The 27,637-nt window shown below is 35.1% G+C and overlaps 1 protein-coding gene across 4 annotated transcripts in view; it reads right to left on the reverse strand.

Moving 5' to 3' along the window:
• LOC112321026 (cadherin-18) overlaps nucleotides 1–27,637 on the reverse strand; it is a 591,686-nt gene that overhangs the window by 341,323 nt on the left and 222,726 nt on the right. For 2 of the 4 annotated variants that reach the window (XM_053914025.2, XM_071219730.1), the window contains exon 1: nucleotides 25,593–25,685. The exons of the other annotated variants lie outside the window; for them this stretch is intronic. The gene's annotated coding sequence lies outside the window, so the exon portion shown is untranslated. Of the gene's footprint in view, nucleotides 1–25,592; nucleotides 25,686–27,637 lie in introns of those variants that run through there. 4 annotated transcript variants of the gene reach the window in all.

Raw genomic sequence — 27,637 nt, forward strand, 5'->3', positions numbered from 1 at the left:
TTGTGATCTATATGTAATTGTTATCTGATTTAATATAAAGTGGAAAATGTTAATGAAAACATTGTCTTTAAAAAATAGTGAATGTGCCTGATGGCAGTTTGTAGGTCCCTTCTATCTCATTTCCAGTGCAACAGAGACCAGAACTGACAAGGTATCAGGACTTTTTCCCACATACCTGCTATATTTTTAAATGAAGCACATTTGGCATTAAATATCATAGTTTTATAACCTCAATGAATATGATAAATATTGATGCAGAGCAGAGAATCAGATGCAGCTTTATCCTTAGAGTGTTCATGGGTGCTAATCCCTCTCAGACATCTTCATACTTCAACTCTTCCTGTTTTCAGCTGCCGTACATAATTCATAGAAGAATCTCAAGAGCACAAGACCGTGAACTCGGAATATTTTAGTAAAACTTCAAGTACTAAAGGTAAATATAAATCTGACCTATTTATAAAATTTACAAATTTTATTTTATAGTTATATATTGTTGTAAAATTATATGTGTTATAAAATTATAAATACATACACACACATATATGTACACATATCCCTTTTAAATTATGTTCTAACTAATTCTGTTGTAATAAGGGTCTGGAAAATTATGGGGAAAAGACAATCTATTATTCACTTTGGTTAAGTGTTATGTATGTGTATCTGTTATGGATATATAAAGACTAATTTAAAAATACCTACATAAGCTTACCCTTTTGTAAGCTTTATATTTAGATGTGCATTGCAGCCACCTATGACCTAAGTGTTCCTACTTAGATCGATGGACTTGTTTGAGTTATCATTTATCTCGCGGATGTAAAAGGATATAAACAGAAAGAAATTGTCAGCAAAATCCCAACAGCGTATTTGATTTTTATGTAAACACACGCCTGCGAGTTGTATAGGAGGCACCGCATGATTACTCTTTGTCCACTAAAGTATCGTGTGCATTTTCTCTCTTTTCTTCCATCGTAATTATAATCGTGAGCTTATAGAAGTGGAGGGGTATTTGTTTTCAGACTTAAAGGACTTGTTTGAAAAAATAAAGTATTTCTTTATATTAAGGGTATTTTGTATTAAAAAGTGATCTGTGTATAGCTGAAAGTGGGTAAAGCTCTATCAAATAATTATGTTGCTTAAACACCTCATTGATGAGCCCATTTTAAGACAAAGTATAAAGACACATAAGTCTTTATGAAAAAATATTTTTGAAATAAAGTTTCTTCTCATCTTTGTGAGCTCACAAGAAGACTATTTTGGTCAGCTTCCTTTGCATTGAGGAATGGCAGTGTAATGATTGACCAGCCCATTAAGTTTTCCGTGTGGGATCTTCAACCCTATCTCCCCTTCAGCCGACTGGATGGAGAACCCGGGGCAAATGAAACCACACACTGACCATGGCAGATCGTCTGGTGCCCTAGTTCCCTACACGGCTGGGAATGAACAAACGCCCACAGACCTGGAACCATTTGGGCTTTTTCAATAAAGACCGTAAGTAATTACACCTAAGACTTATGCCCTGCCACAGGTAGGCTTTAAATCTGAATCGTAAGCTACCTGAGATCGCACTTTAGGTCTTAAATCTTACCTTACAGCCCTTCACTTCCCAGCACCAGCCAAAAACATGATAGATAACCAGTTATACTGGCTGAATGAATACGCAAAAAGATAAAAATGTAAAGGAAGAAAAGCACATGTAAGATATTTCTGACACATAAGAACCTTTCAGAATGACCTCCCGTTGAAAGACACTCATTCTTCCAACCCTACGTGGAGTTTACCTGAGCCAGTTTGTGTGAGTTTCAGAAGGCTGAGTACAACGAAGGAGACACAACTCACGTGCGAGGCTCTGCAAGGAACCATTTCTGGTGTTCTATTTTAGGAAGAATGTTTGGAATTCAGAAACGGTGTGATGTGGCGTCACTCGTTGTCGGGTCACTCGCAACAGTGCCCTTGAAGGATGCTGCTGACTATTCAATGTGTCCTGACTGCCACGCCCTCCTCCTGTACACAAAATAATTTCTCCTTGATGAACTCAGCGGTGTCTGCCTCTATTCTATTTGTTGTTCTCAAACTACTATTGATATTTGTACAATACAGTGGTCATGCAGGAGAAAAAAGATAAAGTCGTGGTATAATGGAGTGAAAAGGTAAGACAAAACAGAAAGAGGGGAGAGAAGAGTGAGTGAAGAAGGAAAGAAAATAATTTAAAAACAGAGTAAAGAAGGGAGGAAAGAGAAACCAGAAAGCAAGTAAGAAATGAATCTCTTAGGACAGGCAGTCGCTCTTTCTACAGTGTGTGTGTGAGAGTGTGTGAGTGTAAACATATTGGGGTATGTGTACTGTGTATGTGTATGTGTACTGGGCATGAAATCAAAACAATATCCTCTACTTAGATTTTTGTAACATTTTATTGAATATAAATTCTTAATAGTTATATTAATGCATATTTAGTAATGGGAAAGTTTTAAAATGCAAATAAAATGAGATACTGATATGAAAGTAGGTGCTTTTCTTATACATGTGTTACATAGCTATAATTATATTATATGTAAAATATGTATTTGATTATTTCCTACTTGCTAAGCTTTTTCCATGCATTACCCTAAGCAAAACTATTCATGAATTGTGATTATAACATCTCATCTAACACTTACTTTAACAATGTTAAATTTTGTTACACATTTAGACTATTTCTATCGTTTCATTGTTATAAATACAGGCGTCTCACCCTGGCTGGTGTGGCGCAGTGGGCGGAGTGTAGTGCTGCAGACTGCAAGGTGTCAGCTCACTTCCCAGTCAGGCACAGGCCCGGGCTCCGAGCCAGTCCCTGGTTGGCGGTGTGCAAGGGGCAACCAATTGATGTTTCTCTCACATGTGGATGTTTCTGTCTCTCTCTTTCTCCCTCCCTTCCCCTCTCTATAAAAATAAGTAAATAAAATTGTTAAAACATAAAAAATACAGGTGACTTAAATATAGATTTTCATATTTAGAGCTGTCTTTTGGAGATGAATTACTGAAAGTGAAAAGGTGAGCAAAAATATTTATGAGTTTTACTGCTTTCAATACAGCTGTTAAATTGCCTTTAACTGGTTAAAACAAACAGTGTCTTTGGCAATTCAGAAGGGTGGTCACTTCAATACAATGCCACTAGCATTGTATTGTTCTTTCTATTTGTTTCACATTTAAACTTGGAAATATGTTATCTTTGATTAATTTTAATGGTATTAATTCCATGTAAGATGGCAGTTCATAGTGATTACATTCTTCATGAGTACATAATTTGGTATTTTTGTATGTTGCTTATTTTCTTTTTTATTATTTCAATGTTTCTATGATTATATCATAATGTTATTTTAAAATTATGATTATAGATCATGAGGTTTTCTAATTTTTGTTATTATAGCAAAATAAAATTGTTGATCTTTTATCAAGGTTGCAGTAAATATATTATTAGCCTTATTTAGTTTATTTTTTTATTCTTTAGATTTTTAAGTTATATATATTTAAACATAACCATTTTTCCTCTGCATTATTTTTTCTAAAATTTTGAAGTGTATGCTAGCCTTCCCTCCTACAGGTATTATAAATATTCCATCATAATTACTTCCGGTTTTCCATTATCTTACATCTTATAATTGAATCTCAGTACATTCCTATTTTGTTGAAGAGGTAAGATTTTAATTGATTTCTCCAATACTGCCATAATTTCTTCTTTAACTTTACCTGTAACATCTCCATGATTGCATGATAAATGGTTATGTGTAAAATCATTTATTTATGGAATATTCTGTTGCCTTGATTTGTCTCTCCTAACCTACTTACATCAGTGTCAGATTCTAGTTTTAATGATAAAATCATATATTTTCAAGTCATATTTATTATTTATATACATTTTATAAATGAATTTGAAAAATAATATAGACCTAGTAATAAACCTATATTTAATGGATATTTTAATTATCTATTATTAATAAATAATAAATTCCCCCAATGATAAATTCATAAGTTACAAGAATCAAAAAATTTATTTCCATTCTGATTATTTGACATATTTAGGTCTGTTATCAAATTCCATGTCAGATGGTATTATCTTGGGTTTTCTGTAAAGATTTTAAAGACACTTTGTGTAATGCTTAAGTCTTAGAGGATACTATTTAAAGTATTCATTATACATAATCCATTTAAAACTATATGACTTTCCATTTAATTCACCAAGGCAGGACATACATTATTGAGCTTATTATTATCTCCCTTTTATGACTCACTGACAACTGTAATGACAAAGGAAGACACTGTGTTTGCTTGGATATTAGATTTTACAATTTATTTTTAATATCTAGTTTCTAGTGGACCCAGATTATTGCTTTTAAAAACCTTGAAAGAAAAACAAGAACAGAAAGTGCAACAACAAAGCTTGGTAAGTCTACCTCGTATACACGGTCAAGATTCCTGTTCATTAATTGAGATCACCCAGTTCTTCTTATAAAATGATGAGTTTACACTGCTCCTATTCAGGAAGTCTGTATAAAACTAGTTTGTTTTTTGTGCTTTCACAATATATTTTCATACATTATCTTAAGTACATTCCAAAAACTTTTTAAAGGATTAAAATTATTCAGTTATTTTTCATTCCAATCTATCTTTCACTTGCAGGTCTGAAACTAAGGTGCTGTTGGAAAATGATAATGGTGGTATGAAAGATAGACAAAACAAATGCACTGTATTTTCAAATGTTTTGAAGTCTAATATGAATCTATATGCTTATAACCTGGAAAAATATTCATGTATTCTGGATAATTTCATTATAGGAACTAAGCTAAGAAAAATAACTAGAAATGCAAAAACATATGAACAAAAACAACTGTAGAAATGTTATAGTAGCAACAGAAATAAACTAAAGGGACAAACATAATGGTTTGGATAAATGTACTTGATACATCCATTCAATAGATAAAAACATTAAATTTCATTATATTGAAATATCCAAGACCATGGGGACGTTCAATTGTGTATTATTTGGTACAAAAGAATTTAAAACCTGTATATGTGCACTGCATAACATAATAAAGTGATTGTACTTTTATGTGCTTTGAAGAGTATCACAGTGTTTCAGAGATTATCTTTTAGAAGTGAGATTGTAAGAGATCTTTACTTTTACTTTATGTACTTTCTGCATTAAAAAATAAAATACCTGCATTAAAAAATCCGTAATACTTTACATAGAGATAAATAAAAATAAATAATGAGACCGTATCCTAATGCTATAAGCTATTCTCTAAAAATCAAAACTTCAGTCCTCTGGTAATTTAAAAAATGTCTATTTGAGCATAAGTGAATTCAGCATAACAAATATAAGGGGAGCAATACAACATAATAGGTTTTCCACAATTCTGACAAACAAAAGAAACTATTAAGAAATTAGAAATATATCAAACATAAAACTCGAAGAACTAGAAGGAGAAAGATATATGAAGCACAACATTAGCAGAAATCAGAAAAGCAATAGAAAGGATCAAGAAATCTTAGCTGGTGTTTTTGAAAGAATTAGGTAAATTGACAAACCTTTAGCTAGACTGACTAAAAATAAAGAGAGCAGTCTCGAACAAATTAGAAATCAAAGAGGAACCAACATTCGATGCCACAGAAAATGTGTAGGATCGTAAGAAAGTAATATATACAATTACATCCCAACAAATTGTAAATATGAGAAGAAATGGATACATTTATAGATACACAATCTTCCAAGACTGAATAAAGAAGAAACAGGAAATCTGAACTGACCCATTAATGGGTAAAAATGTTGAATCAGTAATCAAAAGCTTCCCAACAGAAAACTCCAGGACTTACTTACTTCAATGGTGAATTCTACCAAACATTCGAGAAAAGTTAAAATGAACCATGTGTAAACAAAATTCGTTTAGTTGGCTTGAGGAGTCATATTAACTGTGAGATTTTAGTGTAATTTAAAATTTTTGAAGCAAAACTGTCCAGATAAAGATAAGCATGACCAAAATAATTTTAATGAGTAGATTAAATAAATAACATTAGTATTAGCAAAGTGCTTATTAAAGTTGAACTCATAAGCTAGAATTATGGGGTTCTGTTTTACTTTTGTTTCTCACTCTGCTGATTACTCAAAGGCAGCAGGGAAACTGCACAGGATATCGTCAGTTTCACTGTCCTGTAGGGCGTGTTCCCCATGTGGTCAGGTTTAAGGAGTGGGGAGCCAGGAGAATAAGACTAGAAAGACAGGAGATTTGTTTCATCATTGTGAAATGAGTTTTACCAGAGTACAGAACTAACGAATGTATTGACCCATCATGTCAATAAACAGCTAAATCCACCTCAGCTACGCTTACACCATGCCCAAGCTGCAGATGCAGTGCAGGGAGCACACGCTTTTGCATTCTTTTTTTTCAATGACAACAACCTATAGGAAATACTGAACAGAAGGTATGTGTCTATTATAAAAAATAATGTGTTTTCAGCAAGAAAAACCTAATAATTTTATATTGTGAGTTTGAACTGACTGCTATACATTCTAATTTGATTTACAAAGAAAGACAATAGAGCACTTGAAACCTGACACATAAGTAGAGGTCACTGGACATTACTGGACACTGAAATCTGGGCAGTTGTTCTGTCGAGATTATCCAATCCAATTATGATGGCACATACATAACATACTCAATAATGCTCTTGCTCATAAAGAAAAAGATGTCATTATTTTACAGATATTAGTTGGACTTCTAATCTTTAATAACTGATAATATGGAAACCTGAGAAAAGATTAAGAGCTTATATATCTGTATAAGAAAGGGAAAGTTCATCAAGTTTAAATACATGTGAATTAAACACGTAACTTTTTATTCTAGATACTATAATTATTTATCTCTATATTATACCTGAGGAATGGAAAGTGATGTATTTAGCAAATCCATATTAAATAAATTTCTTTTTAAAGTAGCACATTGCTACATTGTTAAATAAATAGAAACTTTTGTTAATAAAGGGATTCTAGTTATTGAACATTTTACTTATTGAAATGAAATCCAACAACTGGCTTTTTTGGAATAAACTTCCTTTTCTATTAGCAAACTGAAAGCTATTCTCAACAGTATTATTCATAATTATTCATGTACTCAATAATGAAAAAAATAAAGGCAGTGCATTTAATCCACAGTTTGTGGGGAAATTTTAAAGTTATTTTGATATTCTAACACTTTGAGAGGATTGATTTAAAACCAAAAATTAAAAAAAAGATACTTAGATAACAAAATAGTTTAATTATGTTCAATATGCATCAGTCCTAAATATTAAAATGAATTACATGTACTAATTCCAAAGCAAACAGTTAAAGTATGTACCATGCACATAATATAGTCACTACCAGGCAGTATGACATACAAGAGAAATTAATGTGATATTTTCCCTCAAGAAGTTTGCAGAATACTTAGTTTGGAGGACAACAATTAGGTAAGAATAAACAATATAGTTAAAGAAAAATAGAACAAATGCAATAAGAACTATTGTAAATCAAGAAAGAGATTAAGGATAATGAGTTTAGTCACTGAAATAAAATTTGTTATTTAGAAGTTACGTTAATGACAAAATGACAGAACTGGAAACAAATTAGAGAAGAGATATTCAAATAGTTTGGACTTTGGACTTTAACGGAACAATGGTGCTGCCAATGTTGTAAATAAAAGCCAGAAGATCAGTTAAATTAGTGGATGAGAAATGATGAAGATCCACGTTTCACTGAGCGCTTTCTCACTGCTTGGCACTGTGCTCTGTGCTCCCAGCATAGCGTTTCAATACTTTCAGTACTGGCATGCTTATTTTATAAACAGAAACGTAAACGATGTGCCTGTGGAAATACACATGTTAATGCCATCAAGCTTCAAAAAAACCTCTGACTGATTCTAAAGCTCCTACTCTTTATATATACAGGCAAAGCAGATGATTTTTATAACAAAAACTTAAGCCTATTGAAAATGGGTGATTCTCTTTTATGGAAGTTTGTGCAGTGGTCCCATCTCATCTCCAACCACTCGTTCATTTTCTTTCTTAGTTTTTTGGTTTTATTTTTAAAGAAATATCTTTTAACCTGATGATTTTAAGATACACATCAAATTAAACCTTGTTTATTGATTAAATGCAAGTCTATCAGACAAAAATAAAGTAAAATTTCTGATACTCAGAATGTATCATACAACACAAATACAAAATGCTTGTGCATAAGTAAACACTTAAAAACATTTCCCTAATATAATATAACCATTAAACGAGTGTTTCACAAAAATGGCTTGTAGTTTCTCATTCATCCCAGAGCTGGTGCATAAGGATAAATTATACACATTGCCAATAAACCTAACCAGAGAAATAGAAAAGCCAAAGCCCCTAGCAAAGGTTTTGTTTGCAGAACAGTTTATATATGATTAGAGCTCCCTTCTTGGAAAGCACGGTGCACTGGTTTGGTGACTCCCATTATGCTGGCAAACATTACAGAAAAGAAAATGCATGTAAGTTTTTAAACAATGTGAACATTTGCTTCCTGAAGTCCAAACTATTATTTTTTGGTGGTTAATAACTATGTTTTGTTAACTAATAAGAGGTAATAAAAAAAAGGTGACATCATTTTTTGTCCCTATGGTGGTATACTCCCCGAGTGGTATTTCAAGCCAGATTCATGTTTGAAATACAATGACCAAAATGAATGAGCTTGTTTCTTTTTAGCACAGCCTTTGTTTTTTTCTCATTTATATATTATCCTCAGGAGCTGCAAAACATGATTTGGTTCTCTAGCATCTGAAATAAATATACTTAGTACAGTGTAATTATGTTGCATCTTGCCATTCTACTTGAAAAATTGTCAGAGTAAATCAAAAAAATGTTCAGTAAGTGTCAAAATTACCCAATCTATGAATTGGCAAAGTCTTTCAGTTTCTGATCTCCAAAAGTCTGCATCTAATGTTTAAAAACTGTTCGCAATAATCAGGAAAATAAAGATGACTGCTTATCAAGAAGGTAAAAAGTGACTCAAAAACTGATGAATTCAGATGGACACAAATGCTAATGCATTATTCTTTTAATTTTTCTATAGCTTTGAGATTAAACGTTCAGTTTGTGCTGGAACTCAGTGAGGCATTGTGATCTTATCCTGCTAGGATGACTACAGTAACAAGATTGAGAATGGCAATAGTAAGTCTCAGATAAAGCTGTGGGACTGTACATTAGGACAGACATTTTAGAAGTGTATTTGGATGTATCTATTAATGCTACCCATCCGCATGCCCTATAACACCACATAGAACCAGTATATACCCAATAAAAAGGCACACGTGTTCACTACTCAAGCATAAGAATGTTCATAGTTGTATTATTTATAATATTGGGTTGGCCAAAAAGTCCATTTGGTTTTTACAGTAAGATGGCTCTAGTAGCACTTTGTTATCTTTTTCATTTGAAACAATTTTGTTAAATTGTATTGCCACAGCTCTCATATCAGTGTGGATTTAAAAAACTTACCAAAATTGGTGAATTTTGTGTAGCCATTTTGATATTGAAGATGGAAGAAAAATGCAACATTTTTGGCATAATAAGAAAGGTAAAAACAACTGAAATGCAAAAAATATATATATTTGTGCAGTATATGGAGAAGTTGCTGTGACTGATTGAACATGTCAAAAGTGGTTTGCTAAGTTTTGTGCTAGAGATTTCTTGCTGGACCCTGCTCCACGGTTGGGTAGACCAGTTGAAATTGATAGTGATCAAATTGAGACATGACTGAAAATAATCAATGTTGTATCACATGGGAGATAGCTGACATACTCAAAATACCCAAATCAATATAGTTATTGGTGAAAATGAACAATGTGTCTTTTATTTTATGGAGAAAAACATGCAGACTTTTTGGCCAACCCAAAAGTTAATAACTAAAATAGCCCAGAAGTCCTTCAATAGTAGATTATATAACTTGTAATATATTCATACAATAGACTAATCAAGAGCAGTAAAATGAATAAATTATTGATTCACTCAACAAAATGGATACAGTTTATAAAAGTAATAATGAGAGGACAAACAACGAAACAATACTGTATGATTCTTTGTATATAAAATGCAGCATACAAATTGAATCTCTCATGTAAGAACTCAGAGCAAAGGGTGTCCAGGGGAGGAGAAGAAATAGTGAAGGCACATGCAGAAGGCTCTTGAAATAAAGCTACTATTTTATTTTATATAAGTGGTAGTTATCTGGGTATGTTCAGTTTACAGTATTCATCTTTACACTGATGATTTGATGATTTGTGCATTATTTCTATGTATGGTATTCTTCAATTAAAATTTTTAAAAGCTTCCCTTTAAAAAGCCTGGAGTTTCCATTTTAGTCTATGAATATATTTGTCTTATATTTTCTGGACTACATTCTGGGCTATGTGCCAGGTAGTAACACTGGGGATCCAAAGGTAAATGAACATGCAGGAACCTGGCTGAAGTGGGGTTTACATTCTCCTTGGAAGGGAGAAATATAGAAATGAGTAAACTAATAAATGGAAAGTGTCATTGAAGAGCGTGAGAAAATAAGCTGGAATGATAGAGAGCTACTTTAGGGAAGAGGGCATTATTTTTAACAGGATGAGATTAAGCATGAAGGATAAAGAGCAAGCCTTAGAAAAATATGAGGAAAGGACATTTCAGAAAAAGTAAGAGCAAGTTAGTTCAAATGCCTCGGGGAAGGCTTGACATATTTGAGTAGGAGAAAGCATGAAAGTATAGCTTAGTGGGTATAATTGGAGGTCAAATTGGAGAGGAAAGCTAGGTGAGGTCGTATAGGATTTTAGAGGTCATGACAAGAACTTAGTCTTTTATTATATATAAAATTGTGGCTCATTGATAAGCTTGAAAGAAAAGAATGGCAAATAATGATATATATTTTTAAGAAGTTTCTGCTGGCTTATATATGGTGAACAATTTGAGGAGGGTATTTGTGGGCAGATTAGACTAGAGGAAACCATTGTAGAAGAGGTCGTGGTGATATGAACTTGTGAGGTTGCAGCAGAAATGAAAGTAGTAAATATATTTTAAATATACTTCAGGGGTAGAATAGTTATGACTTTATAGTTATGCAAGGAACAAGGATGAGGAAGGCATAAAGGATATCTCCTTTCAGATTTGTGCAAATAAGAGTTATCACTTGCTGAAATGACTGAACTATGTTAAATCTGAGCAGAATAAATGGGTGTTGGGGTCCTGAAAAATTTTTAAAAAGATGTAAGTTATCCAAACACACTTATGAGAATGATCCATTAGGAAGGGGTAACTTGATGATGCACCCAACTAAGGGAAGATTGAGAGAGGGCCTGGAGAGGGGACCTTGAGAACAGGATGTAGGTAATAACAGAGATCCTCCTTTGCTATAATTTGAGCAGAGACAAGGGATGGAGTATAGGTACCATTGTATGTACAGATTTGGTGGAGGCGGCATGAAACAGTAACTGTCCCATAAATTTTAGAAATTTTATAACTAACGTGAGGCAGGCCATCAGCTAAGAACCTGTGGCAATGGGGTCTGGGGGTTGGGTGTTTGAGAGCCGCAACAGATAGAAGAGGCAGGGCAAACCCCATTTGGATTCAGCTGCTGGGAAGTGCGCTCCTGTGAGCAAGTCTATGAACGTCCATGGTTTCAGTTACTGTTATACAAAATAAAGTTACTAATACCTACCTGACATCCAGAGGTTCCAGAAAGGACTTTCAGCTAACAGGGCTAACTATACAAACACGGTTAAGTTATGAATTAGGTCACTGTAATTTAAATAAATCAGTAAGCTAATTAAAATGTGAGTTCAGAGTACACATTAAATAATGTACCTTAATTTTTTCAGTATATCAAGTTTCTATGCTCTATAAAAACTAGACCTAAATTCATCTTTTTATTGTCCATTGAAATGTGCTTTGCTAAAATGTTCTACTTTTATATTTTACGATTATGATATAATTTTCCTATGTAGGAAATTTAATGAAATGAAATTGGATAAAATAGAATGATATTACATGAAAATTTAATATGCACAGAAGTGAATTGTGGAGTTCCTCAGAAGAAAATGTGTACTTTGATAAATATCTGAAGGGGAGACTTTGATTTGAACATTTAGATATAGCAGAAAGATCAATAACAATTAAATACAATCTGATTTTAAGCAATTGTTATTTTAGATATTTTATGTCTCTTAGAAAATCAAATTTTTACAAAGAAAGCTTTTTGTTGTTAATAAATTGGAAACATACACATGCATTAGCTGAGAATCACCCATTCTTGTAGAGTTTATCGGTCGGAACAGTCCAGCCTTTTCATTGAGTTAATGCACTGGTTTTTCATTTTGAGCGTTTGCCGTTTCCTTTAGTAAAAGAGTATCATTTCCAGGATGCTGACAGTGTCCTAGTTTACTTCTTTCTGAAAGCCACACTTTTACACTTGGAAGAGTCAGCACTTCCTGCATGCTATTACTAAATTTGTGTTAAAAATACCTTCTTTGCATATCCATGACATCCTCCTCAGCATTGAACTGGAGTGGAGTGGGATGCTTTATCAGAGAAACAAACTCTTCCAAACTCTTCCATATCTCCTGAGTCACTCCTTTGAAGTTGGGAAGAGTAGCTCATCTGAAAGTGTGATTCATGCCTTGGCAATTTCAGACCAAGTGATATTCATATACTACTGATCCTAGTCATTTCACGTTTTTCCTTGTATTACTCAAGTGAGTGCTAAACAGCTCAAAGTAAAATCTGGAAAAAGAATTTTCCAGAAATTCTTTTTGAAAACTCTGAGACAATGATTTTAAATTTTACTTTACATGTGCATTCAATAAACCTAGAAAAAAAGGTCATCAGATATCACAGACAACACAAAATATCACAGATTTTGCAAATCTATGTAAATACAGAAAAAAAAAAAAAACATTTGAATAGACAGCACTTTATAGTACGCACTGAGCACAGCAGCCAGGCAGTATTTAGGACCTTTAACCTATCGTGAAGAATGACCTAATTGATGATCGTTTCCCAAAACATTACAGGGAAGGAGTGTGGATTTAGTCTTTAAAATTGAAGAATTTCAGGGGAATTCCTGGCTAAAGTATTCAGGCAAAATCCTTACAAGTCAAGTAAGGTGCCTTTGGAGAAAAGTGAATGAGAGGACAGGAGGAGACTGAAGAGGTTAGAATGCTTGGGAGAATCACAAATGGCAGCAGGAGGAAACAGGATGTTCAGAGATAATAATGAAAATAACAACAATAATAATAGTTGCAAATTGGGGGAAATGGAACTGTTATGAACTGATTTGTGTCCCTGCTCAAATTTTTATGTTGACACTGTACCCCTGCCCCTACAATGTAATAGTATTTGGAGATGGGCCTGAGTTAGGTAATTTGTTTTAGAAGTCATGAGGTTGGGCCCCTCGTGATGGGATTAGTGCCCTTATGAAAAGAGACACAAGGAAGCTTTTTCTCTGCCATGTGAGGACAGAGCAAGAAGGTGGCCATCTATAAGCTAGGAAGGCAGCTCTCACAGGGAAACCAAATCGGCTCGTACCTTAATCTTGGACTTTCCAAAATCTAGAACTGAGAAATAAATTCCTGTTGTTTAAGCCACACAGTTAATGGTAGTTTTCATTTTGCCTGAGCTGATTAATACAGGAACACACACAAATTAGGATGAATAAGATTGAAGAGTGACAAAGAGTTGCAGTGTGGTAGGAGATAAAGATGGAAACAAGGCTGAAAACATGGTAAAAGAAGAGACAATAAAGACAAGGAAGAAGCAGATTGATACATCCATTTGGAGATATTGTCATGACCTAATACACATAAAATGTGCTATGAGTAGTATGAATAAAAGAACACATTTACTCTAAATAGTCTATGTGAATAGTCTATGATTCTTCAGTCTATATGTATGCATATATACATGTATATGTTTACACATACATTTCATATAGGTATATAGAGAAAGGTGTATTTGGATAAAATTATAATTTTTGAAGATTTCAGCTGAGTAGGGATTGAAGAAAGGGAAATGGAAGTCATTATTATTTCTCACCATGTGGCTTGTTATACTGCACACTTACTACTTAACAAATTAATAGAATCTATGCAATAAATCAGAAAAGCCAAATACTTGAGGAACATTAAATAGTACTTGCTCATGTACCAAGGATAGCATGTGACTCATAGTGATCTGCTTCTGGGTGCCCAGACAGGGAAGCAGATCACGGCACTCATCAAGAACTGGAGGCCCAGATGGGGAATTTGTTCCCGTGCCTCTAACACATCAACCTGCCTGTGGAGGGAAGGCTAATCTGCAGTATTCATTGGGTTCTCCCACCTGTCACAGTTTGGCTCGTGCGCAGGTGCACAGGTCACACCGCCACTCTTAGGACCATGTGTTAAATAGAGTTTTGCATCCAGGTGTGAGCAAACAATATCCAAGAGACGTTTTAAAGACTGAATTAAAATTGTAATTACCCAAACAATATTAGATGATTGGCCTTACTTCATTCTTTTATTTTTATACATCTGAATTGTGCTTAACATTTTTCTGTGAACATTTTCATAAATGTTATGCTTCAAGCATTAAAAAAGCCATTCAAGTGAGGAGGATAATAACTTTTTCCCTTTTTAAAAATTTCGAGAAGGTTAAGCAGCAACCCAGGTACTTATTTATAAAGTGGTTAGATTAGTAAAAGAATACAGTTTTACATTCTCACTTTAAATCTATCTTTATTAATCATGCCAGGTAATATCTTTTATACTTTGAGGGCTATAAAATGTTCTATGATAATTAACTTTGCTTTTTTTATACATGAAATTGATCAAATTTGAATAAATATGTCCTACACTACAAACGTGTAATAAATGGAGGTTCATTTGTTTGTCGTACTATACATTCTATATTTTACTTTCTGATAATGTTTGCATTGTTACATAAATTAGTAATATACCTAAAAGAGCTGTATAAATAATTCAATATGTTTTAAACCACATCTGGATACAGAAACCAGAAGTTCAGTAAACTCATAAATAGCAGCACAATATACTTATTGAGGACAAGAGAATATAGATTAGGTAAGATACACTATATTTTTCCATTAGGAAACACTGTAGCTTACATTCTCTTCTAGGAAACATCCTTCAGGTTCAATATAATAATTTTTCATCAATTTAATAACAAGTAATAAAAGTCTTGGGTTAATGGTATAATTATTACATCTTTATTTTCAGAATATTTATGGGATGTGTTTTTATTAAAAAGGCAGGACTTGCCCTAGCTGGGGTTTCTCAGTGGACTGAGCGCTGGCCTGTAAACCACAAGGTCACCAGTCTGATTCCCAGTCAGGGCACATGCCTAAGTTAGGCCAGGTCTGCATTTGGGGGCATGTGAGAGGCAACTAACTGATGGATGTATCTCTCTCATATTGATGTTTCTCTCCCTCTCTTCCTCCCTTTCCACTCTCTGAAAATAAATAGAATATTTAAAAAAGGAAAAATTTAATATATCTCCTTATGCTAGCTATATTAGTTTTCTATTGCTACTAACAAAATATTGGTTTGGCTAAAAAGTTGATTTAAGTTTTTTGCTGTACAATGGCTCTAGAAGTGCTTAGCTGTCTTTAACTTTGAAACAATTTTGTTAGATTGTATTGTGACAGCTGTCATGTCAATGTGCATTTAGAAAAATATATCAAAATTGGTGAATTTTTGTGCAGCCAATATAATGTTGAAGATGGAAGAAAATATGCAACATTTCAGTATAGTATGCTTTATTATTTCAAGAAAAGTAGAAACACAACTGAAACACACACACACAAAGATTTGTGCAGTGTATGGAGAAGGGGCTGTGACAGATTGAACACATCAAAAGTGGTTGCAAACTTTCTTGGTACTATTAACGCATTGGCCAAATAATTCTTTGCTGTGAGGCTGTCTTATGCATCAGAAGATGTTTAGGACCACCCCTGGCCCCTACCCCCTGGAAGCCAATAGTGGCAGATCCTGACATACTCAAAATGTCCAAATTAATAAAGTTATTGGTGAAAATAAAAAATATGCCTTTTATTTCATGGGGGAAAAATACAGGCATTTTGGCCAACCTAATACCAGAAACTTAGTGGCTTCCTTCATTATGAAAAATTGTCTTACAGTTCCTGAGATCAGAAGTAAGCAGGGCTCAGGTCAGAAGTCTGAAATGAGTCACAATGAAGCTAAAATCAAGGTATCAGCCTGGCTGCATTTCTCTCAGGAGGCTTTCAGGGACAATCCATTACCATGCCCTTTCCAGTTTCTAGAGGCTGCCCAAAGCACTTGATACTCAGCCCTCTTCATCCATATTCCAACCCAGCCAAGTCAGATGGAGTCCTTGTCACAGGTTATCACACTGACCACCTGTCTGTCTCTCTTTTCCATCTCTCTAGTTTAGCTCAGTAAATTAGCAAACCTAATTCCTTCTACATTCTTAATCTTCCTTTGCCATGTAAAGTAACATATTCACAGGTCCCATGAATTTGGATTTGGCTATCTCTGAGGGCCATTATTTTGCCCATCATGTTAGCTTTCAATGTAGTCATGTGCAGTATTTATAAATTATTAAAATTGTTCAAAATATTATTGTGACTCTGCTCATAAAACTGAGCTTCAGAGTAATATCTAATTTATCTGAGAATATAAATATTTTAAGTGAAGCTTAATTGATAAGGCACTAACGAAGCTGATTATTGTCTCTTTAGATTAAGAAAAAGAGTGTGATTGCCAACTCATAAGGTGGTGTGTACGTATGTGTGTGTCAGAAAAGGTGTATGAAAAGAACAATTTAATTGATATGGAATCACTGAATGATCTATGGTATGGTAACCTTGCCTATTTGCTTATAGATCAGTTTTATAACTTTATAAGTCACGTCACACCTGCAGCTGAAGCTGAGGATTTATGTCTAGGTTTTTAATGTATTTCTCCCACACTCACAGGGTAGACATAAATCACTTGTAGAATGGGGAAGAAAAAATACAGTCCCTTAATTGGAATATTGGCTACAGGAGAGTTTTCATATCTACTTTTACTTTATTATAATTATTTGCATAATTTGGGGTTGGCAAGAAGCAAAATTTTCTTATCAATAAATAAAACATATTTTATGTTGCTAACTTTTCAGATGCGAAAAGCAATAAATGCAACATCAAACTTTATATAAAGTCAATAAAAACATTAGAGAACAAGAACTATATTAATGAATAAAATGCATGGGTAATTAAACCAATAATTTTGTGTCAATATTTGCTTTTATGATATCAAGAAACTTTCCAGTTGTTTCTAATGCCAGGCACACATTGACTTGAAAATGATTAACTACTGAGCAACATAAACTAATGAACACAATAGAACTACAGGCAAGGAAACATGGATCAGACTGAAGGTGACCAGAGGACGGGGGAGAAGGGGATAATGGTGGAAAGAATGGGGGGAGGGAAAGGAATAGACAAAGAACATGTATGGATGACCCACAGACATGGACAGCAGTGTGGGAATGGGCTGTGGGAGTGGGGAGTGGGATGTGTGGAGAGGGGCAAAGGGGGAATATTGAGACAACTGTAATAGAATGACAATAAAAATGATAAAAAGAAATAGAGAGATGTCTTAAAAATATAAGCAGCTATAATGAATAAAGCCCTTCAAAGATGTACTTAAACATTATGAAGGTGAATTTTTATACATAAAGTGAAAATGGCCACAATGTGTGTGTTGAATATCTGTTTATATGTGCTTGGTCATTCCCATTTCAATAATGTAAAATGTGTTTCGAGACAGTGTCTTCCTCTGGCTTTCAAGCTACTTCACTTGTGGGGTTTGTTCCTCCCTCTCCAGCTACTGCTTCCCAACTGCTTGTGCTGGTTTTCCTTCATTTTTCCAATTAATGGGTGTTGGGTTGCTGCGGGTTCCGATCCTTGTGCTTTTCGTCTTTCCATTCATACTCAGTTTCTTTACTCTAAATGTGATATATGTGTGATCACTTGATTTCTTATATCCAGCAGACAGCTCTCCTCTGAATTCCACACTTATGAATTCAACTAATTCCATTCCAACCCCACTCAGACATCTACAATGAAAAATGTATAAATCTAATTTCTTCCTATTTACTGCCTGACCTCCTATCCCTGCCAGACTCCCTTATCCCTAGTTCTTTCCTCTCATTGGTCCTGCCAACTCTCTCCAACAGCACACAAAATGTGTCCATTACCCTCCCTTCCCCCAGCAGCTCTATGTCCTATACAACATCAATTTCTATCAGCATTATTTTCACGTTAAGCACATCATCCAGCCTCTTCTGTCTCGACTGCTTTCACTCTGGCACAGTCCATGTCTTCTCTTCCCCCACTCCTGAAGGGCTGAGAGACACCTTGATCACAAGAGCTGAAATATTCAGAGTCTAAAATGTCTGTAAGTAAACCTTGTAATGCCTTTACTAATTTACTACCCAAGTGCAAACCTTGCTTATACTCCTTTCTAATGATCACTAACTTTTCTGTCCAGTAAATTTCTCACAAATGTATTGGGGTTTTTTTTGTCTAAACAGTACAAAAAGGTGCCTAGTTTGATCATTATATGAGCCTCATTCTACGATCTGACAGAAACACATACAAATCATACTGTTTTTCCCATGCACACACATTAAACTGGCTCCCACCCCCCATTAATCTAGTCTTGTGTCGATTTTACTAGCTTAGCTGTAAGAACTAGAAAAAGAGGTAGAAGAGGGGAATTCTCACCCTTCCATACAGTAGAATTGCAATCACCAGAATTGAAAATCTTCTGAATAGTCTTCAGGAACTGGTTTATGTTTTAATCAATAACACAAGGCTTTCTCAGCTATTGTTAAGTTAAATTGAAACAATCAGCCAACAAGCAGGTTCTTAATAAAAGCATCAAGACTGCATACTACCAAAATAATTTTATTTTATAGTTTCACTACATTTAAATTATATCACACATTGCAGCTAGAATGTACTAACTATATGTGTGTTTAAATATGCATAGATAATATATATAAACACTATAGAAGACTGGGGGGTACACATTCTTGTCTCAATATGTTATGCAACTAAATGGAATATTTGAAATCACAGTACTTATAAATTTTGAATCAAGTTTAATATATTACATTCAAATTTCATAAATGCATCACTATGTATATTCTTTTTAAAAATATTTATTTATTTTTAATGTATTTTATTGATTATGTTATTATAGGTGTCCCATATTTTTCTCCCCTTCATTCCCCTCCACTCGGCATCCCCCTCACCAGCATTCCCCCACCATTAATTCGTGTCCATGGGTCATACATGTAAGTTCTTTGGCTTCTCCATTTCCTATACTATTCTTAAGCTCCCCCTGTCTATTTTGTACCTACCATTTATGCTTCTTATTCCCTGTACCTTTCCCCCCTATTCTCTCCCATCCCCCTCCCCACTGACAACCTCTATGTGATCTCCATTTCTGTGATTCTATTCCGGTTCCAGTTGTTTGCTTAGTCTGATTTTGATTTTTAGGTTCACTTTTTGATAGTTGTAAGTTTGTTGTCATTTTGCTGTTCATAGTTTTGACCTGCTCCTTTTTCTTAAATAAATCTCTTTTACATTTTGCAACAGCATGGATGGAGCTGGAGAGCATTATGCTAAGTGAAATAGGCCAGGCGGTGAGGGACAAATACCATATGATCTCACCTTTAACTGGAACATAATCAACAGAAGAAAAGAGCAAACAAAATATAACCAGAGGCATTGGAAGTTAAGAACAATCTAACAACAGCCAGAGGGGAATGGGGAAGGGACAGTAGGGAGAAGGGTTTTCAGGAACTACTATAAAGGACACATGGACAAAACCAATGGGGAGGGTGGAAGCAGGGAAGGGAGGTGGGTTTGGCTGGGGTGGGGTAGAGGGGTGGGGAGAAATGCAGACAACTGTAATTGAACAACAATAAAATAATTTTAAATATATATCTATAAATAAAAATAAATAAAATAAAATAAAAAGATAAGGAGAGAATCTTAAAAGCAGCAAAAGGAGACAATTATCTATGAAGGAGTTCCCATAAGACTATCAGCTGATTTCTCAAAAGAAACCTTGCAGGCAAGAAGGGGCTGGAAAGAAGTATTCTAAGTCATGAAAGGCAAGGACCTACATCCAAGATTATTCTATCTAGCAAAGCTATCATTTAGCATGGAAGAGCAGATAAAGGGCTTTCCAGACAAGGGAAAGCTAAAGGAATTCATTATCACTAAGTCCTTATTATATATTCTTATTCTTAATTAAATTCTGAAATTAATTTTAACTTCTTGAGGTATTCAGATTCTTAAATTAATTTAAACTTTTTGAGGTATTTCTTCATTTTTGGTACTTTGGATTATATCCTAGTGATTTATTCCCATAAGTTGCATGTAAGTGAATTTGCTTTTTCCTTTCTCAAGAAATGGATTGAAAATTGCTTTTCAAGTCTGGTACACTCAATTTCACTTCCATTCAGAGTAACTATTAATAAGAGTTGCTAATTCCAACATTGGTTTCAAAAATTCTTAGTAATATGATGACATAATAGGTTATCCGTTGAATAGATTAAATGTCTTCATTTCAACCCCATTGATAACTGTGAGTTTAACCCAAATAAATATATTTTATTTAAAAAAATGTTTGGTATCAGACTGACAGAAAATAATGGGATTAATTAAAATTGCCAGTCACGTCAGATCTGCATAGTTACACATAAATCATATGTGTTGACCCTAAAGCCCTAAATATAATGACAGTATCTATTTTAAGATATGTATGGTCATCTGAAGATAAAATGAAAAGGAAATGGTAGTTCAAGTCCTCTCTTCAGTGAAGACGTCTGCAGTTCCTCTATCGTACCCTGTGTGGTGCAAGTAAAAGATTGAATACGACATGGTTCTTCAGAGGTTGGACAAGTAAAATATATGCTTTGTTCATATAATTCACTCAAATACTTCTAGGGGTCTCACTTTGTCCATTTTATCTCACCTTACCAATACATTTCCTAAATGCATGTGGCTCAGCACTGCAGAAGTTTACACAGAATTCTGGTATCCACAGAAGCTACGTTCGCACAGTTTGTCTAAAGCAAATATTCCTCTTAGGTCTGCTCCTACATTTCACCACTGTCCACTCATTTTTCTGGAACTCTTGCCACTCTTTAAACACTCTCAGCAATAATAGATTCTAAATTATTTCATTTGTGTTGGTCTTACTCGTCGTTTAATAAAATATACAGGGGAGTACTTAAATGAATTATAGTATATCTATATAATCATATGCACTAGTCAAACTGTAGAGCACTCCATGTGTCAGGGCCATTGACCGATCTGGAATTACCTCTACCTGACGAAGAGAAAGCTGCAGACAAATGTATGCCCGTAACACTGAACCAAAGTTAAATATCAGTTCTGCGCATTACAATTTACTGGTTTCTTGTTAAATATCCACAAATTCTTGATGTAATCACATGGAAGAATGAATATGCTATCGAATTAGTTTGGCAATCATATCAAATTGTTTATTTTATCTAAATATGTTTGTCTACATATGCTGTTTGAATGCATACATCTCTATATAACTTTTACTTCATAATAATATATAATTGTCTACATTAATCTATCTATTTAAAAATTATTTGGTAATGTATACCAAACCGGTAATAGTGGTTATTGTTGAAGAGTGTATTTCAAGGTACATTCTATGTTTTAGATTGCTGCATTTTTTGAACAAATTATAAATGCGAATATTATGGGGAAATATAGACATATATGAGGAAATTGATGTTTATCCATAATTTTAATCACATATTTCAAAGTGAAGATGTACTACTTCATCTATGAAAAGTGTTTAAGTGCTAATACCACCATTTCTTAGAGATTTTTAGCCACCCTAAAATACCTGGAAGACTTACAATCTTGTGTCAATTTTCATAAAATAAATTGCCAAAGACATTGAATCTGTGATAAGTTACCAACATTGGTGTAGATATTTATAAATCACAACCCATTTCCACACTTCATGTTGTTTGGTTCTCATGCCTGTTATCTCCTTTTGCAGATGAGGAGAATGGCCTCTACATAAAGGTGACATGTGTGTGACACAAGTAACCCATGGCAGGATCCAAGGACCGCTGTGTCTTAAAACCACTAGGCTTGGTATTTTTCCCCATTATGCTTTACATCACCACCAGTTATGAAGTATGCTTCTTAAACCAAAGTGTTCTACTTCTATTTCTCAAGTCTTAGAACACCATACACTACTCTAAGCATATGTGATTGCTGAAGTGAATATCTCTTCTGAGACTGCAAACATTTTATATATATATATCCTTCCTCCCCAAAGAGAAAGCAATCATGGAGTATAGAGAATCAGTATCTTTCATTTATTATTTATAATAAAGACTCATCTGGAATGAAAACTAGAAATGAAATTTGTTTCCAGATTCAACATTTACCTTTTGTTTTTTCCAATTTTTATTTCCTCTCAATCCCATAAATGTTAGTCTATGATAATATACTATATATTATGTACAGTATACTATATATACTTTATAAACAGATGTAGGATACAATAATATACAGACAAGTGTCTCACTTTTCAGAAAAAAATTATACTGATAAGCTCTCCCACAGTTTTTCATTAGGAATCTAATGAACCACCTACAAGTTGAAATCCATTCAAAGAAAGAGAAGGGGAATTACCGTAGACACCCAAACGGAACAATATACACAGACATTTGTCTGCACAAACAGTGCAATCCGTGGCCCCTTTCTGTGCTCATCCTTCGGTTTTCTTTTCCCTAGAGCAACAGTTTTCAGTAGAAGAGGGGCACAATTTTGTCCCTATCCATGGGGAATAGTTAACAATGTCTTGAAATATTTTTGGTTGTCACAATTTGGAGATGTTGCTTCTGTCATCTTTTGGGTAGAAAACTGATTCTGCTAGTTCTCCTAGCATGAAAATTATACAACCAATAATATCAATGGAACTAGAGTTAAGAAGCTCTAATCTAGAATATAGTTCTATGATGTGTCTAATGCAACTATAAGAAAGGCATATAAGTAAGCACATTAAAGACTTTGGATTCCTTATTAAGAAAAGCAAAAGAACACCTTATACCCTTGCTGTCTTTAATCTCTCGATCTCTCTCTCTCTCTTACTTTTAACTAGACTCCACTACAACTGATATAGCCATTCCAGATAGGTAAATTTTTCCAGGTTAACAAGTTAAAGTGTTTTATCCTTGATCTGTTGAAGTGTCCGAGCATGTTTAGATTCCAAATGCCAATTATGTCAGGCTGCAAAGAAATAAGGTATACCACATTCTTCTAATCATCAACAAGCCAAATATAGGAAAAGTGGGACAAACTTTTAAACATGTGTCTGTACTCAACACACCACAAAAATCAACAGAAAGTATAAGAATGATATTTGTATGAACCAAATGTGAAAGGTACTTTATATTTATTGTATATAGCGCTCTTTATATAAAGATTTTACAAAGTTGGACTAAGTGACCCATTTGTACTCATGATTCCACTACATCCATCTGTAGCAGATCATCAGGAGGAATAATATTTTCCAATTTGCTCAATGTATAGACTTTATTCGAGCACTGGTTGCTGTTGACCATGTTGGCAACTACTGTAACTAATTATATCCAACATTCACTGGACAGAGGATTAGCAGATAGAGTTTATGACATTTACCTTCATTCCACTATTATTTTCTCTCTTGCAATTGGGTTATTTCCATTTGGACATTTCTGTTGCATTGGAAATAGGAAATCACCATTTTTTACCTCTTACTCTTGTCTTGCTAGGACATCAAACTTGACCATTAGTATGAATTTCTTTCCACCTCCTCTTAAATTGGCTACCTCTGTGAAAAAGTATCAGCACTATAGTTTATAAAATATTTATCCCTAAGGCCCATTGAATGAATGCTTCATTAAGTGCATAAATGTCTTGACCTGGGTAAATTTATTATCAGGAAATCCAAAATTACACACGTAACAGGAGGCTTGAAAGAAACTGCAATGATGACTGGTACTTGCACCGGAGTGCTAAGACTACACAACTAATTCCTACTAATTATCAAATTCTTCCTCCTTCCTCTGTCCACATCAGACAAGGTTCATATGAGACTTAGTCTGGATCCCAAACTCTTGATTTGGAATATTTTCTCTGAAAATACAAGTCCACAAAAACAGAGAGAAACAATTACTGCAGAAGGAAAGCCCCCTGCTTTGAAAAATCTGTGGGTGATCCTAGAGAGGAAAATAAAGGTTCCAAGACACAGCCAGAGCCTGTAGTTCTTTCCTTTTTTCTCTTTGGCTGCATAATAAAATCTTTCTCTGATCTGTCTCTCTCGGCTCAAAGCAGTGATGGCATCACCTGAGCAAACGGAAGACCATAATAATTTTAGCTAAGGTTTTTACTTTAGTATTTCCTGATTTCTAGCAGGCAAATAGCAAGGTGCATTTACTATTGATTAATCTAAAAGTTCATTAAATACACCAAGCATGAATATAAAGAAACACTTTAATAACTAGCTAATAAAATTCTATTTTCACCTGTTACATATGATAGGTTTTCCTAGTTCTACATCTGTACGCACAACAGACACACACACACAGAGGCATATAAACATGCGTAAGGCATAATTTTACCTTGCTTGTAAGACATGAAGATGAAGACAAAATTATTATTATTTCCAGACCCAAACAAATCAGGTTCGGGAAGTTAACAAGGAGGAATGAATGGGAGTTAACAAACATAAGTGCATATGCTAAATAAAGTATGTTATGGATCACAGGAGCCTACCTAATTCCTTTTCATGCATCATTTATAGTGCCCTTTAAAGGAAGTAAAAGTTTCATCTTAAGCTTTAATAAGCATTTATGGAAGTGATTCGTACCAAAAAAAAAAAGAGTGAAAGAAGAAAACGGAAAATGAGCCTTGCTTTGCTGCAGCTTCGGTGCTCAGATAGCATGTAATTTTAAGGGTACTGGAAAGGCAATATTTAAAAACCACTATCAAAATTTCAATTTCAGTGTCTCGGTTTCTATTCTGACAATGCTTTCCCTCACTTTTACAGACAAACAGACATGACAGCAGACAGACAAGAATAGTGATTCTGATGCTATCACTATTCAAATACGCCTTGCAGAGTACCCTTCCAACTTCTTCAGGGGCAGGGCACATCCACAGATAAACATAAACAGAGTCCAGCTGGATTATTAGGCACATTCCATAGGCTCTATGGCAACATTCCTGGTTAAGAAAATCTTTTGAAAAATGTATGCTAGCGATAATGCTTACAAAGCATTAGCCACAACTTTCCCATTGGTACCAGATCCTTTGAAACCAATCCGAAAGGAAGATTTCACCAGCTTTTTTTTTTTTTTTTAAACTCAGAACTGGATAAGGCAGCCCCTTTGCACAAAGATATTAATGTCACTACATAGTAAAGTGTCATTTATTGAAGCCTTACCTTTGGCTGACTTGCCCTAACTGGTGGAAAGGAACTTAATGTAGGAGAAGCAAAGAGGGGACTTTCCCAGGGCTCACCGCACGCAGCTCCAGTCCTCCGAGAGCCCCAGACTGGGCTCCGTGCTCCTCCGAGCCCGGGGCTCCGCGGCTCGGTCTTCTGCAGCTCCGGAGCGCGCCTCTGATTGGCTGGCACAGCCTGTCCGCCTGATCCTCTCCTCTCGCTGTCTCTCCTCCTTCCTCTCCTCCCTGGCTCTCCTGTCCGAGGCTGCCTTTCCCACTGCCTCCTCCTTCCTGCCCTCCCCGCCACCCCCCCCACCCGGCTGTACGTACTTGGGGTCTGCACAAATTCTATAGTATGCAGAACCGACACCCTTTAGTCCCCTGAGCAAGGTCATGGGGAAATCAATGCCATCAATAATACTAATAAAAAAATAAAAAACCTGGACCCATGGCATCATCTTGAGCACCAAGGCTTTTGAAATATGATGAACAGGACTCCGTGACAGTTTAGATCCTCAGCTTTCTGCCTGTGGGGGTGGGGGAAGGAGGGGGTGGCAGGGGGGAAGCCGGGGAACCAGAAAGGGTTCCACTGTCAGATGGGGTGGGAGTAGACATCAGGAGGGAACCAGAGAAAACGCAGGCAGGGCAGGCACTGATGTGGCAGGCTGGTAATAAATTTTTCTATTCCCGTGCGAAGTCGTCACAGCCTGCTAAACATTTAACTGCTGGCTCATTCGTCAGTGATCCACAGTCCAGTGGTAACGGTGAGATTTAGCTTGAGTGATGCCCTTTAATGCCTCACCCCAAAGTACTCAAGACATGGAGGGTTTCTATGAGATAGAGCTTTCCCTTGGAGGTCAGCATTGTAATTGTGAAGATAAATAGGAACTGCAATGCCTCTCCTACCCCTGTTTGCTTGTGCCAGGGAAACTCGAACACACACGTCCCCCTCTTATTACTCCAGAATAAATTAAAACAATTTGTAATGTACATAGCTTTTGATAACAGGGATTCCAGGACTGATTGGATGTATTCAAAGTTGATGTGAACAGCTGAAAAAACTTCAGCACTTTCTCCCAGAACAAAGTCACCCCACACTCACTCATTAACATCAGGCATCCTCATTAAAGCAGTGTAGTAAACATGTGTAGGAGTTAATCTAAATTGAATGGCTATTCCAAGGATCTCTTGGCAGATATATTTAGAATTATAGAAGACCTTCAGTTATTGCAACCACTAAGAGAGCAGCATTACTAGCTCGGGTGAGTCGGTTCCACAAATGCGTGCAGCCCCAAGCTCAAAGAAACAAAAAGACCTAAGCTTAAGACAGACTAGAGGCATGGCAGTGTGACAGAGGGAAAGGGTCTCTTCGGCCCAGAGATGTGGACTCAAACCCCAACTCAGACTTTCCTCTGTACGGGAACCTGTACGAGCTGCTTCACTTCTCTGAGCGTAGGAGGCTTCTCTTTCAAACTGAGCTCATCCCCACTTCAGAAGATCTCTGTAAAAAATAATAAAAGTCTGTGCAAATGTGGTAAACTTTTAATAAAGGTTAGTTTATTTCTAACCATCCCTCTCTTTTCTCTTCCCCAGCCTCAAAAAAAGATCAAAGAGATGGAAAGATCAAAGATACTGCATACAGTAGATTTCTGTTTGACTACCTTTATTTAACTTGAAAGATGTAAGACCTGGAGGGACTTAATTTGGTTTGGGGTTTCAGTATATTAAACAAACCAACAGAAACAATGAAAGAGGCACTGGATTGGATTGTTTCTAATTGTGAAGGAATTGCACAGTTAAATGTGTAGTTACTCCTAAAGAAGATGTTAGAAGTCAATTACAATTTGGAAGTCTCCACAGTCTAAACTCTTGGGGAAAAGTGGAGCAGAGATAGCAGCATCAGAGTAATGAGCTACTGTTGTATTATGTTTTATATGTCCTATCTCTTGCAACTTCTGATTTAAATGAGATTTTCCTTGCATAGTATCCAGACATAAATTCTTACTCATTCTTGCTAATTGAAAAGAATCCATTTTGAATCTTTTT

This window comes from Desmodus rotundus, chromosome 1 (assembly GCF_022682495.2).
Source record: "Desmodus rotundus isolate HL8 chromosome 1, HLdesRot8A.1, whole genome shotgun sequence".
Lineage (NCBI taxonomy): Eukaryota > Metazoa > Chordata > Mammalia > Chiroptera > Phyllostomidae > Desmodus > Desmodus rotundus.